The sequence below is a fragment of the Myotis myotis genome, unplaced genomic scaffold (genome assembly GCF_014108235.1).
Source record: "Myotis myotis isolate mMyoMyo1 unplaced genomic scaffold, mMyoMyo1.p scaffold_m19_p_17, whole genome shotgun sequence".
NCBI classification, from domain to species: Eukaryota; Metazoa; Chordata; class Mammalia; order Chiroptera; family Vespertilionidae; genus Myotis; species Myotis myotis.
In genome coordinates this window covers 4465054-4482931 of record NW_023416321.1, presented here as the reverse complement: position 1 = coordinate 4482931, position 17878 = coordinate 4465054, and the positions used below count along the sequence as shown (strand labels likewise).

The 17878-nt window shown below is 52.9% G+C and overlaps 1 protein-coding gene across 6 annotated transcripts in view; it reads right to left on the bottom strand.

Moving 5' to 3' along the window:
- The window catches only part of SLC39A11 (solute carrier family 39 member 11), a 175620-nt gene that overhangs the window by 113784 nt on the left and 43958 nt on the right, over window positions 1-17878 (bottom strand). The window lies entirely within an intron of this gene.

The window sequence follows — 17878 nt, the reverse complement described above, 5'->3', positions numbered from 1 at the left end:
ATGGCCCTGGCCAGGTGGCTCAGTTGGTCAGAGCATCGTCCCTATAGGCCAAGGTTGCAGGTTCGATCCCTGGTCAGGGCACATACAAGAAGTAACCAATGAATGTGTCAAAAAGTGCGACAATAACTCGATCTCTCTCTCTCTCTCTCAAATCAATAAATAAAAACAGATGAATCCACAATGAGCTTCTACTCCCACAGCATCGGCCGGAACCCCCCGGCCCTGCTCACAGCTTACAAATGCACAGGATCTTGAGGGGAGCGAGGAGGAGGGGTGACCCCACCAACACACACACCTCCGCTTTCACCCAAACAGAAGGCAAGTGGAATCATCTCGATGAGCTTACAAACAGTAGATATTTATTGAAAACCAGGCAATAATAGCTCCAAACAAACCGAAGTTTCCCTTTAAAAACATGTCTACTATGGGAGGGGAGGGGTTGCTGACTGAGTCCCTGGGTGCAGCCATTCATGAGCAAACGCTGGAACCGTTTTCTCGGTAAGTTTCTTTCGTGACAGAATCTCACAAAAATGATGCTCGGCCGTGTCTTACACACGCACACGCACACGCACACGCACACGCACACACACGCACACGCAGGGATCAGAAAGAGAATCAGACATTTTATTTCATTCTTTCTTTCCAACGAAATGTTACCAACGAAAACATCAACCCTTCCGTCTACATCTTCTCCTTCGTCCCACACATCGACATCACCCCCATCGTTTATTTGCAACGTCCACTGTAATGCCTAGAAGGGTGCCGACACCTCACTTAAATTTGTTTTAAGGGGGTCGGGGGGAGCCTCGTAGCTCCGGGTCCTTCTGTGGAATCCTAGGGGCTGCAGGCTGTCACCTGCTCTGTCCCCGGGAGAAGCACAAAGGGACAGCCTGCCGCACCGTGCGACACTCAAGGCCGACGCTGCAGATGGACGGAATCCTGGGGACAGAAGGGACGTGAGGAAAGCCGGCCTCCCCCTGCAGGCCCCCCTCGCCCTACGGAGTGACAGCTGGCGCCGGGGCCATGTGCCACAGAGCCGCAGCTCTTTGTTTATGGGTTTAATTATTTCTAATCCTACATCTCATGCTGACATCGGAGGGATCGCGGCGGCAATAAAAGACATGCCTCTGGGGGGGGGGGGGGTGTCAGCTGACCTTGCTGTGTCTTCCTTCTGTTTAGAAGGTGATGGATGCCTGGCTGGGAGGAGGCTGCGGGAAGGGAACCACTTTGTTAAGGCGAGGCGAGGCCAGCGGCACGAATGCGCACAAGGGTGCTTATGAAAAAGCGGCCTGGAGAGACACTGTTCTAATTGAGAACAGTGGTTTCCACGGGGCGACTTTGCCCCCACCCGCCACCACCTGGGGGCATTTGGCAATGGGCATCTTTGTATGTGGGGGAGGGAGAGAGGGGTGGGGCTGGCACCCTACAGGGCACAAGGCCAGCCCCACAACAAATGACCCGGCCAAGCGTCAACAGTGCTGAGGTTGAGAAGGATTTAGGATGCTCAGGTACCCAAAGCCCCCTGGTTACTAGTAACCCTGGCCACCTACAGACCCTCTTTTTACTATAAGGATAAGATGTTTGACACTTCCCCCAGGAAGCCTGCCTGCCTGCCTGTGTTTGGAAAATTCTTAGTTAGCATCAGAACCAGGCCAGGGCAAACATGCGACTAATGCAAGCTTTCCTGACTTTCCCTGCAGCCCTGAGAACCTGCGTGGCTGCCCTTCAGCCGGGCAATGGGTCACTTTCTGCCCCCACTCCCACCCCTACCCTATGGGTTGAGGTGGGCTCCTAGGGCTTTAGATGGTTCAGGGTGGCTGAGTCACCTTGCAGCTCCAAATGTCAAAGTGCCAAATGTACAGGCTCCTTCCCATGCTATAGGTCTCCAGGTCCTGCACCACACCCTCCCCCACCCACCTCCACCCACTCCTCCCCCTGCCCTCCTCCCCCACCCACCTCCACCCTAAAGGAAGGGGCTGCTGGAACTTGAGATCACTGCCCTCTTGTGACAGTTATCATCATCATCATCATCATCATCATCAATGGTTTGGGGCAAGTCCCTGGGGCTCAGAAAAAACAGAAATTTCCACCCACTCAGGAAAGGCCGTGCAGAGGGGCAGGAGCTGGAGGATAAACAGCACCTTCCAGAAGGAAAGAGAGGGAGTGGAGAGAAGGAAAGACGGAGGAAATGAAATGAGGGGGGTGGGGGGTGGAAAAGGGGCTCAGGAATATGCCTTCTGGGAAACCAGAGAGGCTTCCGGAAACGACAGGCACACCTCCCTCCAGAAACCAAGTCCGGTGCTTTCACGCAGGTTTGCTGTCCCAGGCACGAGGGAGATGGCGGCTGGTCACTGAGGTTTCCACAGTCATGAAAGGAGAAGCCTGGGGCATAACCAACAGGACGCGGTCACGTCCAGGTCTACTGTGCCCAAGGCCAGCCCCTCGCAAAGCACAATTGGGTAAGTGCCATTAGGTGCCAAAGCCCTGGTGGCCCCACCCCCAAAAGTCACACCCGGCCCCCAAATGTCACGGCGAGGAGCCGACACCTTTGCTATGAGTCCCAGCAGCCACCCTCTATGTGTCCACCTGTCCCTGCCGCTCCCCACGCTGGGATGTGTCACTGCGCTCAGGGGAAGCACGGCCGTCCACCCTCTCGTGGACTGTGGTACGCCTGGCTCTCACCGGCCCCACGCACACCTCCTATCATGTCACGCGGGCTGGAACTGTGCCATGGCGCCGAGCCTCCCCGGCCCCGTGGCAGATGATCTATTTAATTGAGGCCTGTCAGCGGGTCAGAACTCCCTGATGACAGGCCGAGGGAAAGGGCAGAGAGTTAATTGTGTTCCCTGCCAGCCACGGCTAAAGCCAGTCCCGAGTTACACCCCAGCGGAGGAGGGAAGAAGGATCTAAAGACAAGCCACCACCCGCCCTTAGGGACACTGAGGCTGCGGGAGGGCCTGGCGCTCTGCGGGCTCTGCCTCCCTCCTCCATCCCCCACCAGCCTCCCGCGTCCCTCACCATCCCCACTTAACCCAGACACAGGAGGTGACATTAAATAATTGATGCTGTTTTTATTACTGAGAAGTGGCAATAATAATGACATCCGTAACACAATCTTAAAGTATTCCACATAATGGAAAAAAAACTAAATGTCCCCCCTTATCACCAGCCCGAATATGGATGAAGCTGACATAACATGTGACCACCTCTCCCGGGGAGCCGGGCAGCGGCCTGCTGCCCAGGGCCAGGCTGGCTTAGGGGGGGCAGGGACCGGCTTCAGAGCAAACAGGAACACAGGGTGGCAGAGACTCTGAGGCAGCAGGTACAACCCTGCCTCGGGCTCCAACAGCAGGTCATTGCCGTCTTCCTGGTCTCGGTTTGCCTACATGTTCAGGGTCATGGATCACAGCAAAGAAGCCCAAGGACAAGGAGAATGTCCGTTCAAAGTAAGAGGTCCCTACTGGTTTCTGGGGCACTCAGATTGCACCTCTAACTCCGTGGGAGGCCCTGTCCCTACAACAACAAAATGACACCCAGTCAGTGGCCAGCAGGCATGTTCTCAAGCTTCTCATTTTCTATACTCGATGCTTCTGAAATCCTGGCTGAAGAAACCCGAGTCCCTCCTCCAAGCAGCCTTCCTAGATAAACCCAGCCTTGTCTGGATGACATATGCCTCCTCTCTGTGCTGCCCTGACATCCCACATGCACTGCTTTCGTAACATTTGCAAAACTGCACAGTAAACTTTCCGTTTCCTTGGCTCATGACATCCTTAAAGCAGGAGCTGTGTCTTCTAGCTCTACTGTCAGGCCCAGCACAGTGTCAGTGTTCAATAACCAAACTGACTGACTGGCATGAACAATATCACATCTCCAAAACGATGTACAACAAGAATGTCAAACTCGTGGCCTACCGGCCACATGTGACCCACAACGAATAATTTTGCAGCCCAGCTAATGTAACAGTATGTAAGAAACGTTTTAATAAAAATTTTAATAACTTAATTTTTACAATATCCTATTATACATAATTATTAATAACGAACTAAAATGTTAGCTAATGACTGATTACTATAATCGTGTTGCATTCATTTCCCATACACACCTAACGCGCAGGCGCACCATTTCTCTCCACTAATACTAGCAGCGAATATTTTAGCAGCCGACTGCCACATTGTTAGTCTTGTATTGACTTGTTTGGTGTGCGCAACAGGAAATATTTCACTTTCAGAGAACAAAAAAAATAGGTTTATTTGCATTATGCTTATTAATTTGTGCAGTTATTCAGTGTCTGGTAAGTTAATGTTCAAGAAAAAATAATTTTTACTGAAATGTTCTATTATTTTATGTTAACGATGACTCATTTATTTCAGCCCTTTGTAGTCAGCATGTCTCTATCGAATAAACCTACGTTTCTATGAAAATTAAAGCTTTTGATTTTTTGTGGCCCACATCAACTTAAACCTTGTTTACTTGGCCCGTGTTAGCTTTGAGTTTGACATGCTTGCTGTACAACATAAAAAACAAAGACCCAGGTAAGCACACCATGGTTAGGCCTTGAAAAAGAAGGAAACAGAGATTAGTGCAGAGCGGGAGAGAAAAGGCTTTAAAACTATGAAAGACTGCCTGGCTGGTGTGGCTCAGTGCTTGAGCATTGACCTATGAACCAGGCCAGGGTTCGATTCCCAGTCAGGGCATGTCTCGGTTGCGGGCTCAATACCCAGTGTGGGGCATGGCAGCCAATCAATGATTCCCTCTCATCATTGATGTTTCTCTCTCTCTTCCTCCCTCTCCCTCTTTGAAATCAATAAAAATATTGACATCATGACTTTCTACCCACCCCCAGCTCCTATCCCCTTGATGACTGTGTAAGAGCCTCTCGATCCGTCCTGAGCCCACATATGGATGGGCAGCCACCTACCCAGTGACTCTCAACCCAAAGGTTCTAACTCCACTTCCTTCCTGGCAGAAACAGAGCCCAGCTCACTGCCCTTAAAGTGAGTCCTTTCCACCTGAAGCCCGTGACCACCGCCACCCAAGGCCACATCTTCCAGCTTCCTCCCCGGCTCTTCCATGACCCTGGCCTGAAGCTTCCCATGGAGGAAATTCATCACGGACATCTAGCTGTTTAAGCTTGGTGAGGATGCTGTTACTCAAACTGTCTTTTTAGGGACAAAGCCTTCTCCTGTCGCTGATGCCTATTACTATTCATAATCAAGCCTATTTAAGCCTATGAAACAGAACTGAAAGCACCCCACAGCTCTGCAAAGACAGCCCTCCATCAGGTGCTCCAGGTAAGGGGCTCACGCTGGAATCCAAAGAGCCAGGTCTCCCAGCAGCCTGGCTAGCAGAGAGGGGGCCTGGCGGAGTTTCCCAAACCACCGTGCCTTTTCTTGTAATTAGAAATATAATGTCTCCTAAAACAGTACAAATCTAAAGGAATGCAAGTGCCTATGTGGAATGAGGCATTCTCTTCCTAATCCTCGATGATTATCCACCAGGCTTAAGCTACTCCTGGACCTAGTCTTAGAATTCAGTAAAATGCACCCATATGATCCACCCTGAGCCTTTCTGCCCTTTCAACAGTTTGAGAACCCCCAGCTGGTCTTTTTCAGGCAACTTTTTCTGACCTATGGTATCCTTTGGAGAATACCAGGTGTCTCCCCGTCCCCGTCCCCCCCCCCCCCAAAACCTGCTCCAAGTCAAGATTTCTCCTCCCAGGAACAAATGCATGTCTATCAGACACTTGTTGCTAGGTAACAAAACACCCCAAAACTCAGTGGCCTCCAACAGCAGCCAGTGATTACTGCTCCTAAGTCTCCACTCGTGTGGACGCTGCTGGGGACCTGCCGAGGCCCCGTGAATACTGCCAGGCCTCGCTTGCGCATCTGCAGTCAGCGCGTGGCTCGCCCGGGGCTGGACGGTCTAGGATGGCACGTGCTCTGGCAGCCGGCGGGCTGTGGGCCAGTGTTGGCTGACTTGTGGCTGGGAAACTGGGATTCCTCTCCATGGGGCCCGTCATCCTCCAGCAGGTGAGGCTGGGCTTGTTCGTGGGGTAAACCCAGGCTTTCTGGGGCAGTGAGAGAAGACAACATCAAAGTGCTGTTCAAATCTCTGCTTGCATCACACTCTCTACCACCCCACTGACCTCAGTGGTCCATGGCCAACGAGAGTGATGGGGCGGATACATCAGTCAACTGTGCCTCTTGCTGGGAGGACCCGATGTCACCAGAGTGTGAATGACAGCCGGGGAGGGATCTGGGGCCATTCCTGCAATGGTCTGCAGCACATTCGCACATCATGCATGGTGGCGCGTGAAGTATCAGGGAGCCCCCCAACGCCGTGTGGTCCTCCATGGATTAGCCTGCGAATGGCTGCTCTGGATTCAACCCACAAACTCAACCTCCTCCGCCTGAAGCAGCGCTTCTCCAATGGGGACTCAGGGACCCATTTGCAGCGGTCTGAAAGTTTTATATACAAAATTTTAATTTTGTATTTCTAGGTAAATGATCATCTAAAGGAAAAAAACAATACCAGCTCAGCCGGGTATGGCTTAGTGGCTGAATGTCGACCTATGAACCAGGAGGTCACGGGTTCCATTTCCGATCAGGGCACTTGCCAGGGTTGCGGGCTCTAACTCCAGTAGGGGGTGCTCAAGAGGCAGCTGATCAATCATTCGCTCTCTCATTGTTGATGTTTCTATCTCTCTCTCCCTTCCTTACTGAAATCAATAAGTATCCTATATAATAAAAAGGTAGTATGCAAATTGTCCCCTCAATAGAGAGTTCGTCCAGGAGTTCGACCAGGGGGCAGGGCTGGCTGGGGGAAGGGAGGGAGGCCCCGGCCAGCAGCTGGCAGCCACTAGGGACCCTACCAGTGCACGAATTTTGTGCACTGGGCCTCTAGTATATATATAAAAGACAAGACCAGCAATCTGACTCACTGCAGTGAGCCCTTTCTAACCAAAGCCCACTCACTGCTCAATTTCAGTGCCTTCGTTTGCAGCTGTGTTTCCGGCTGAGTTGGTACCAAGCAGTCCTGCCTTAATTGCTGAGGGTTAATTGCTGAAGGCAGGCTCAATGGATGGCTGATCTGTTTGTTCTGAGCCACACTCCGGCCAAATTCCTTCATGGAGCCGGTGCAGATGCCGGAGGTTTCCAAGTGCTTCTGGAACAGCTGTGGGGAGAGCCGACTCCATCTGGCGGCTTTTGCAGGATGGACGGACCTGCTGGAACCAAACGGAGCCAGTCACGGCCGTCGGTACCACTGGTGCTTGTAATTGGTGGCTTATTTTTAGCAAAAGTTCATCTGCCACAGCACACAAAAACATTGCCGGTTTCGATTTTATGGGTTTGGGTGCTTTGATGTGAACTTGTACCTAACTTTGTGCGTGTGCATATTTATGCTTATAAACTTGTAGATAACGGCCAACGCCCCATCAACTCCTCAGCCTCCGGCCCCTACTCACAGCATCCATCCCCACGGGGCCTGGACCACGGGGGTCTGAAAACAGTCCTTGTGCCTCCCGATGACCTCCGCCTGCAAGGCCCAATGAGCTCCTGCACAGAAGTGCTGACCGGGGTGGAGAGCCCTCAGAGCTGCTAGGAAAGGAGGGCAGGGAGGGGAGAGGAGACCCTTCAGAGGAGGGTGGAACCCCTGAGCATGTGCTCACGAAGGAAAGAGTGTGCAAGTGGCACGCAACCCACTTCAGAAGGGACGCGTGGCTCTGAAGAGCACACTTGATTTTTTCATAGCGGGCTTTATCCAAGGCGTCACTCCGCCTGAGGCAGCATCAATTATTCAGCTTCTTGGGGCTTGATGAGGGGCTGGCGCGGAGGAGGAGGAGGCTGCTGGCTTCAAAGGAATGTTTTTCTGTTTCCCGCTGTGGGTACGTGGGGACTGACATCTCCCCTTTTCTCTCTTCTCCAAGCCTGAGTTCCAAAGCAAACCAGCACGCCGAGGCACACGGCCGGCCTGTGTGAGGTTTCTGCTGCTGCAGAGCAAACTGCCACAAATCCGCCGGCAGAAAGCAACACCCGTTTCCTCTCCCTCCGCGTCCACGGTTCAGGAATCCAGCAACAGGTTAAACGAGTCCGGGTCCTTTGCTCGGGGCCTCGCCGGGCTGTGACCTCAGCTGAGGCTCAGGGCCCTCTGCCACGTGCACGGGTGTGGGCAGAAGTCAGTTTCTTGCAGACGAAGGGCTGAGGTCCCCCTCTTCTTGCTGGCTGCCGGCCGGGGACTGCTCAGCTCCGTGAGGCCACCCTCAGGCCCTTGCCATGCGGCCCCACCAGAGGCAACTCACAGCGTGGCTGTGGGCTTTGTCCAGGCCAGCAGGAGGCGACTCCCGGACAGGGCAAGGCCATGTGTGATGGACAAGTGCAGGGTGTACCCATTCTTAGTAGCATGAACGCTCCCTTGAAGTCCCAACCTCACAGGACAAAGCCTGTAGCTTCTGACTCACAGTAAACTGCAGGGGAGATTGGGGAGGGGGGGCTCCAGGGGTCAGCCAGGCAGAGGCTCCGGGTCAGCCACCCAGCGAAGAGATCTGTGATGGCCGCAGGCCCCACTGATCCATCAGGCACAGGACACACGGTGCCTGCTGGCCCAATGTTGGGGTCCCCGAAAATGTCTTAATTTCTTTTACAATCAGAAGGGAAGAAATGAATAATAATGAATACATAATAATGAATCCAGCCTGGGTGGCAGTCAGCTTTATACCAACAGAGCTGTAAGATATAATTTTTCACTTTTGGGGGGTAGAGGAAGGGGACCACAAAGACAAAAGCTCAGACAGCCCACAAAAGTCCAAAGGTGGGCAGGGTGTCCTCTCAGAGGTGCACAGAGGTGTCTTTGCCCAGCGCGGCGGCGATGCCAGAGGGCACTGAGCCCGTCTCGGAGAGAGGAGCCAGCCAAGCCCGAGGTTGTTCGATGCTGGCTGGGGACTAAGTGAACCGAGAGAGCCAAGTGACACATCAGGACAGTCCCCAGGCCACCACAGGACAGGGCTGAGATGCCGATCAGTCTGATGGGAACACAAGAGCCGAAGTGACAAACACAGGGCTCCTCGGGCCACGCTGGGTCCCAGGAGGAGCCACGTAAGTAGCGGTAAGTCCATGGTCAGGGTGGATGGCCTCCGGGGGGGTGGGGGGGGGGCAGATAAATGAAGCAATTAAATCCTCCTCAAAGTCCAGAAAATGGGCATCAAACTATTATCAACAATGTCAATAGGAATATCGCATTAAAAAAAGAGAGAAAGGAGAAAGGGAAGCGTGTCGCTTGGCGTTCGGAGGTAAGTACTAGTGTGACAATTCCTGGGCACGAGGATGAAAGGGGGTAGAGACATGCTAACAAGAGTTGCGGGGGATAAGGGTGGAAAGACGCCGAGATGGATAAAAGCATAGGGAAGGGGAAGAGGCCTAACGGGTGGGTGGGAAACCAAAATGAACGACAACAGAAAGATCAGAGAGACGGGGGGGCACCCCACCCCAAGAGCTTCGAAGCCTGGACGGAGAGGAAGGTCTGTGAATAACACCCTTCAACTACCGTTCATACAACAAGATTTACACTGATAATCCCTGAGGCCTGTTCTACACCAACCTTCTCTAAATCTACAAATTTCTGGTTCCAACCAAAGGGCAGATGCGTCCACAGGTACCTGGGAGAGGGAAACTACTTTAGGAGAGAAAAATCACAGGCACCCTTCCCAACCTGGAAAGACAAATGACCACAGACAGCGCCAACAGCCGGAGGAAAGAGCCCTTTTGCAAAGAACACAGACCCGTCAGGACAAAGGCTCTGATTGCTTTTCTCCGTCGCGTAGCCACGGGTGGATCGATATATCCGCACTGTCCGCCTCCGGAGTGGAAGCAGGAGGCCAGCAAATCAGCCTCAAATTAACCAGAGCCCAGAGGGCTGCCGGAGAGAGAGTCATTGCCCGGATACGCGAGCTCCGCGAGCAAGGCCAACACCAGGCTACTGCGTCCCGGCCCCCGGACCACGCATCTAGGGAGAGGGCCCTCCTGCTAAAGTGGAACCGCCTGCCAGAGGCTGGGGAGAGAGGCTGGGGGTGCGCCCACCAGCTCACTGCTCCGGAAGCTGAGCTTCCCAGGATTCCCAGGACACTTACCTTTTGCTCAAATAATTTTTAAAGGTCTCCATTCGGCCTTTACGCTTCCAACAATTAAAAGGCCAGCTTTTAAAAATACGCAGGAGTGCTGGTCAGTGTAGCTCAGCTGGTTGGGCACTGCCCCATGTACTGAAAGGTTGCCAGTTCAATTCCCAGTCAGGACACATGCCTGGGCTTTGGGCCCGATCCCCGGTGAGGGGCGTGCAAGGTGTAGCCAATCAATGTTTCACTCTCACATGGATGTCTCTCTCTCTCTCACTCTTTCTCTCTCTCTCTATCAATTAAAAATGCCTTTTAAGCCCTAGCCAGTTCAATGGATAGAGTGTCGGCCTGCAGACTAAAAGGTCCTGGGTTCAATTCCGGTCCAGGGCACATGCCTGGGTTGTGGGCTCGATCCCCAGTAGGGGGCGTGCAGGAGGCAGCTGATCAATGATTCTCTCTCATCATTGATGTTTCTATCTCTCTCTTCCTCTCTGAAATTGATAAAAATATATTTTTAAAACTATATTTTAAAACATATACGAAGGAAAACCCATCACAAAGTAAACCAGAGTCATTTCTGGGGTCACTGGAAAGAAATCAGCAGAGGATATTCTCTCCCCCCACTCCCAGCCCCTCCCCTCCCCCCCGCAACAAAAAGGAATGAGCTTGTCCCTCTGAACCAGGCACCACGTGCCTAGCTTGCACCTTTCTGCTCCTTGTGGCTGGGACAGCCTCCCCTTCACACCTGCAATACTATTTGTTTGTGCTGGGAGACAGCTGATGACAGACAGGTGACAAGCCCTCCGTCAGAAGCTCCAGCATCCACCGGGAACCGGCCACACAGATACTACAGGGTTCCCCTTCCTGCCTGAAACAAAGCGAATCCTGCTGAACTGCCGGAGACACGGGGCCAAGCCGCCGCTAACTGCCACAGCCCCATCATCTTGATGTCTACATGACAGATCAAGCTTCTGACGGCTGGCTCGGGGCAAACCCACGGATGGGAATTAAGTCGGCTGCCATACACCAGGACGTGCCCCTGAAGGCTCTCGGCGGTTTTGACTATTAAAAAGGAGGCTGGAGGATTAGTTCAGAGAACGGCAACCGGGGGAGGGGGGGCTGAGGCAAAGGATCCCTGAGTCCAGGGGTCACGCTGGGCATCTAACCTCCCCAGGAGGTGAGAGGGCGTGCCCCCCACCCCACCTCCCACCCCCAGCAGAAGCAAAGCAGAGCACCAATGGAAATGCATTTCTCCTGGGCAGACTCAGCAAGCTCCCCCTTCAGCGGCCTGTGTCCTCAGGGCCCAGCTCAGCAGGCCCTCCCTATGCTCCCCCTTCCCCGCGCCCGGCCGGGTGTTTGGGACTCGGTGTCCCGGGCTGACCATCACTTCCCCGGTGCTGCCAGCTGACATAACTCCAGCCTGATTACCCTGCCTGTGAATCACCCAGCCCTCCCGGTTGGTTCTTGCATCCGTGCCTTTTGATCAATGCCTGCTTACCGAAGAGGGAGGGAGGGGAAGGGAGAAAGTACAACATAGGGCCATCGGATTGAGGAATGGTTGAGAACTTGAGTTAAAATGAGATTTGTTTTTTGAAATTTTTTTATTATTATTGCTTTCAGAGAGAGAGGAAGGGAGAGGGAGAGGGAGACAGAAACATCAATGACAGAGAATCATTGACTGGCTGCCTCCTGCACGCCCCCTACTGGGGATCGAGCCTGCAACCCAGGCATGTGCCCTGACTGGGAACTGAACCGTGACCTCCTGCTTCATAGGTCGATGCTCAACCACTGAGCCACGCCAGCCGGGCTGAAACGAGATTTTTGTTAGCGAGTTACCTCTAGAACAGGGGTGGGCAAACTTTTTTGACTCGAGGGCCACAATGGGTTCTTAAACTGGACCGGAGGGCCGGAACAAAAGCATGGATGGAGTGTTTGTGTGAACTAATATAAATTCAAAGTAAACATCATTACATAAAAGGGTACGGTCTTTTTTTTCAATAGTTTTATTCATTTCAAACGGGCCGGATCCGGCCCGCGGGCCGTAGTTTGCCCACGGCTGCTCTAGAATCTGCTTGCTTACAGAAATCATGAAGAGTTGTATTCCCCATCCCTCACCCAAAAGACACACAGACACACACACAGACACACACACACACAGACACACACACAGACACACACACAGACACACACACAGACACACACACACAGACACACACACAGACACACACACACAGACACACTCTTGTTCTCATTTTCTCTCTGAAAATCACTTGATTTCTCAGATGGCAAGAAAGCAGCCCTGGGTGGGTTATTCAGCTCTACCCCCCACAGGAAGTGGCACAGCGCGCCCCCCGTTTTCATGAAAACCTCACTCGGTCCTTTATCTCCAAACCCCTCCTGAGTGAGAATGTGTTTTCTCCTATTTCCCAACCAGATGGAGAGCAGACATAAAAACCACGAGAGTGAGACCCCCGTCCGTCCTTATGATGAGCAGCTCAGCAAGCACATTTGCCAGAGAGGAGATTCATAGCGGTTCTGAGCGGCTCCCGTCGGGGCTGGTGCCGGGGCCAGGGCCGGGCAGGCGTGAGGGCCGCACCTTCGGGTGAAACGCTTCCTTCCCGGACGATGACCCCCAGGAGACTGCTGGCCGGAGCCCACGGCTCCCTGAATGCCTCCACCCAGTATAACTGGGTACCCAACACCTAGCCTGGTTTGCAGTTTCTGTAATTAAAGAAGAGAAGCTCCGGGCAATGGAGAGCCTGCAGACCTCAACTGAGCCATCTGGGAGGCAGGATTACATCCACAAAGCCTCTGGGGTTTGCACAAAAGAGCCGACATTCCGACTCGGGACAAAGCATGCCTGCAGCCTGCTGGGACTGAGCTGCTCCCTAGGATGAGAATAAAGACGTTTCTGTAACGAGTTCAGCAGGACCCCGGGCGTGGAATAAGCCCTCCCTGAGTATCAGCTGTGATTTTCACCACGACGATCATTAGATGGAAAACTAGGACTGGGCCTGTCTCCGCCGTGAAAGCAACAGGGAAGGGGAAAGAAAATGGGACTCGGTGTCGCTGTAACAAAAACTCAGGTCTGAGCGAGGGGGCAGGAGCACGTCACACAGCAGGAAACAGGCATTTCTGATGGGAGGCAAAGGGCAGCACAGGAAAGAGAGTCGATAATATCGTGATAACTGTGAACGGTGCCAGGTGGGCAATGGGAACACCCGGGGAAACCACTCTGTAAAGCAAATGACTGCCTAGCCACTGTGCGCTACGCCTGACACGAACACAAAACACATTCCATGTACACGGTCATTGAAAAAAGAAATTAAAAAACATTTTAAAATATATTTTTATTGATTTTAGAGAGAGAGGAAGGAAGAGTGGGAGAGTGGGAGAAAGAGGGAGAGAGGGGGAGAGGGAGAGAGAGAGAGAGAGAGAGAGAGAGAGACAGACAGACACAGAGGAACATCGGTCAGCTGCCTCCTGCACAACCCCCACTGGGGATCAAGCCTGAGACCCAGGCATGTGTCCCGAGCGGGGATCGAACCTGTGACCTCAGTGCACAGGATGATGCCCAACCAACTGAGCCCCAGCAGCCAGAGCTAAATATTTTTTTTAGTGACATTTTGTGCTCTCGGGGCCTTCACGTTTGCCCTCCACCATCGTGGCCATGGTGGCCTGTCATTTTAGGGAAGCGGAGGGTGGGGATCAGTGAGAGGCCGGAGGAAGGGTTCACAGCACGGCCAGGTTTGGGCATCTCAATACAGATCGCTCCCTCTCACCGTTCCACTTGACAGACTTACTCTGCGGGCTCCCCATCCAATCACTGGCCTAATATTTACCCAGTGGACGCTGGATCTGTGTGCGTTGCCACCTCAAACCCAGTGAGTATGGAGACGGAAAAGAGGCTGCCTGCGTATGAGCCACGAGGACAAACACAGCAGGCTCTTTAAAGAGCCATTGGGCGGATCAATACCCTCTCCCATGCCCACTCAGGGGCGCGGGCCAACCGAGACTTAATAATTATTTTCTGACGTTACATCCCTCGGGAAAGCTTAGAAAAGGTCGCTGTTTCTTGGTTTGTTTCCCCATATTTGCCAAACACAGATTATTTCCTGGGGGCCATGAGGCTCCATCCCAGACTGTACCACCCAGACAGTCCTAAGAGCTGACTGCAGAAATGGGACGCTGTCCTCCCCAGAAAAATCACTTCGGCCCGGCCAGCGTGGCTCAGTGGTTGAGCGTCAACCTATGAACCAGGAGGTCCTGGTTCGATTCACAGTCAGGGCACATCAGGGTTGTAGGGTCGATCCCCAGAGTGGAGCATATAGGAGGCAGCCAATTATTGATTCTCTCTCATCACTGATGTTTCTCTCTCTCTCTCCCTCTCCCTGCTTCTCTGAAACAATAAAAATATAGTAAAAAGAAAGAAAATCACTTCACTCATCAGCTTTAGTTGCCTCGCCTCCCGCCCCCCATCCTCTCTGCAAAGTCAGGTTTTGGAGAGACCTACTGCTGGACATTCACTTTCTCGGTCTAGACCTCAAAAATGAACACCAAACTCTGTGGGAGGGCGGGCAGGAAGCGAGGGGGTGCTGCGGGCTGTCAGACACCCCAACCGGCTCCTTCACCCTGACTCATCCCTTGGCAGAGACCACACGGGCTTCCGGCTGAGCCCTCGTGCCCACCATGGGCACATAAGGCCCACCAAGGGCACCTCCAAGCAGGGGGTCCGGGAGGGGGCAGAGCTGCTGGGGGCATCAGTGGGAGATGGAGCAGCAGGTGCCGAGGCCGAGGCGGGAGCTGGGCCAGGTGGGCGGCAGAGCTAGGGAAGGTGTCTGGGGAAGAATGCGAGCCATCCACGGTGCAGGTGAGCAGGTGACGTATGCAGGAGCCAGGCTGTGGGGTGAAGTCTGTCCTTAACACTAAGTACAAAGGAGAGTTGTCAGAAGGCTCTGAGCAGGGGCGGCCTGCTGTGATGTATGCATATTAAAGAGCCTCTGGTTGCTGTGCAGAGACCGGCCGGATGGGGTGTCTGGGCAGCAGGAGGAGCTGGGGGGAGGCTCCTGCGGAGGGAATTCCAGGAAAGAGCAATGGAGGGTTGGGATGTCAGCTGAGGAAAAGGAAAGGCGGGAATGGGTTCCGGAGACCTGCAGGGGAAAGGGACAGTCACCTCGTTCAAGAGAGCGAGATGAAATGACAGACCGACTTTATTCTCGCCAGCACTCACCGTATGCAGATGCCAGGCACAGCGCTGCCCTTGGCCCGGAATACAGACAGGTGGGAGCCCTGGTTCTTGCCTTCAGACAGGTGACCATCAGGCCAGAACCATCAAAATGAAGCTTAAAAAAAGTGGCGCTCACGTGGGACCCAATCGATGCCACTGAATTCAGGCCATAGGAGAGTCTGAGAGGGAGGAGTGTGAGCTCCGAGAGCACTTCTGACCAGGAGCAACTTCATCCGTCCTCACTGGCTATAGAGAAGCAGCAAGGACAGGAGAACATTCTAGGAAAGGGGACTGGGAAGGTGGGAAACACTGTAGATCCTTCCGGAACCATCAGCCTCCTCCCTACTCCGTTGACTGCACAGAGGCCATTCAACAGGGTTCAACTCCAACAGCAGAATGAACAAATCGCACCCCAAGCAGGTGGCATGCCAGGAGACTAGACCTCAGACCCACCAACGGGCAGAAGCTCAGCCCAGCGCTGCTGCCCAGGCAGCCGCTCACGCCGTGACCTGGCCCCCGGCACCTGGACCCACGGGTCCGCACACCAGCTCGCCAGCTGGGGCAGCAGCGCCTCCTGTCCCCAGCTGGTCTGCTCAGTGGGCCGCCGGCCGTGGCATCCTCCTGCATCCGTAACCCTCCAGCCCTCAGGGGCTAGACTGCAGGCATCGCAGCTTCATGTGGAAGAGCGAAGGTCCCAAGGTCCTGGGAGCGGACTGCCCTTTGCAAGCTGGTTATTCTTAGGTTCTTAGTTATTCCCTGTTGTCTTCCATTGGTAGTTAACAGAGTCTTTAAAAATGTCAGCCTACGATCTCCAGTGGGGGGTGCACAGAAGGCAGCCGATCAATGTTTCTCTCTCATTGATATTTCGCTCGCTCTCTCTCTCTCTCCGTTCCTCTCTCTGAAATCAATGTATAGATATATGTACGTGTGTTTTTTTGTTTTGTTTTGTTTTGTGTGTTTTTTTAAATATATTTTATTGATTTTTTACAGAGAGGAAGGGAGAGACAGAGAGTTAGAAACACCGATGAGGGAGAAACATCGATCAGCCGCCTCCTGCACACCTCCTACTGGGGATGTGCCCGCAACCAACGCACATGCCCTTGACCGGAATCGAACCTGGGACCTTTCAGTCTGCAGGCCGACGCTCTATCCACTGAGCCAAACCGGTTTCGGCTGTACGTGTGTTTTTTAATGTCATCCTATCTCAGCAAAGAAGAGTCAGGGACCTGGGTCCACGCTTTAGCATTAAAGGGAGAGTGGAATTAATCCAGAGTGAAGACTGGGGAAAGAGGAGCATTCCGTTAGGTGCTTGGAATGGCGCTTCCCTCCTATCTGAAACTTCAAGGCTCAAGAGTTTTGCTAAAATAAGAAACCAGTCGTTTTTGCTAAACGAATCTCACTTAAGCGGATAATAACGGCTAACATTAACTGAACGTCAGGCACTGAGATTATTGCTTTCAGTGAATATTTTTATTTAATCCTCTCAAACGATCCCATTCAGCAAGTGGTATTTTTATCCTCTTACCGATGAGAACACTAAGACGTGGAGATGTGATCTTGGAGGAACCAGGAAATAAACGCCAGCCATCTGACCCAGACCTCCGCTCTTCTCACCAGCACCCACGCCACCGCCACCACCCGAAACGCATAACAATCATGACTCTGGTGCCAACTCTGTTTTTGTTTTTTTCGTGGTTTTTTTTCCTCTTATTGATTTTTAGAGAGGAGGGGAGAGGGATAGAGAGATAGAAACATCAATGAGAGTGAAACATAACTGATCGGCTGCCTCCTGAACGCCCCCTACTGGGGATCGAACCAGTGACCTCTTGGTTCCTGGGTCAATGCTCAACCGCTGAGCCATAGCAGCCAGGGTCCAACATTCACTTTGAAGTAACAGGAAGAGGGTGGGGGAGTGAGGTGCATCAAGAAGACCTGGTCACCAACTTTGTCAGGGGCCCTCCAAGAAGGGCCTCCCCCAGGAGTCCCCACAGCTCCCAGCAGAGCCACACTAGGAGACATTTTGGATTGTGAATGAGCTTGTGTCCTGGTCAACCCCTGACGTACAAAGCACAGCTCTTTTTTTCCTGCCTGCATGTCAGAAATGTCCAGACTCAGGCTCCTGGGGGCCGCCTCCCTGAGGCCTTGAGACCCACCATCTCAGGGGCCCACCATCACTAAATGAACCAGGACTCACGGAACCCCTTTCTGTCTCCACTGGGCATCCCATCCCAGTGGCAGTCTGGCGGGTCTCTGCCAAGAGCCCACGAATTTTAAAAGAAAACAACTGGGACTCCCAAAAAAGGCAGTGTTATTGTTCCTTTGATACTCAAGCTCAGGATAAGACCAAGAAAATCAGGTCAAATGGTTGATTTCTTTGCATTAAACATATTCACTCCAACTCAAGAAGGTTGAGTCCGGATGGCATCTGAGACACTTTTGCACTCCTGCTTTCTTCTCTGCAAATATGCTGCTGAGTTTGCTAAAAGCCACTGACATCCTCAAGGGCCACAAATCCTGAGCTATGTATCCCCGCTGGCAAAATGTCT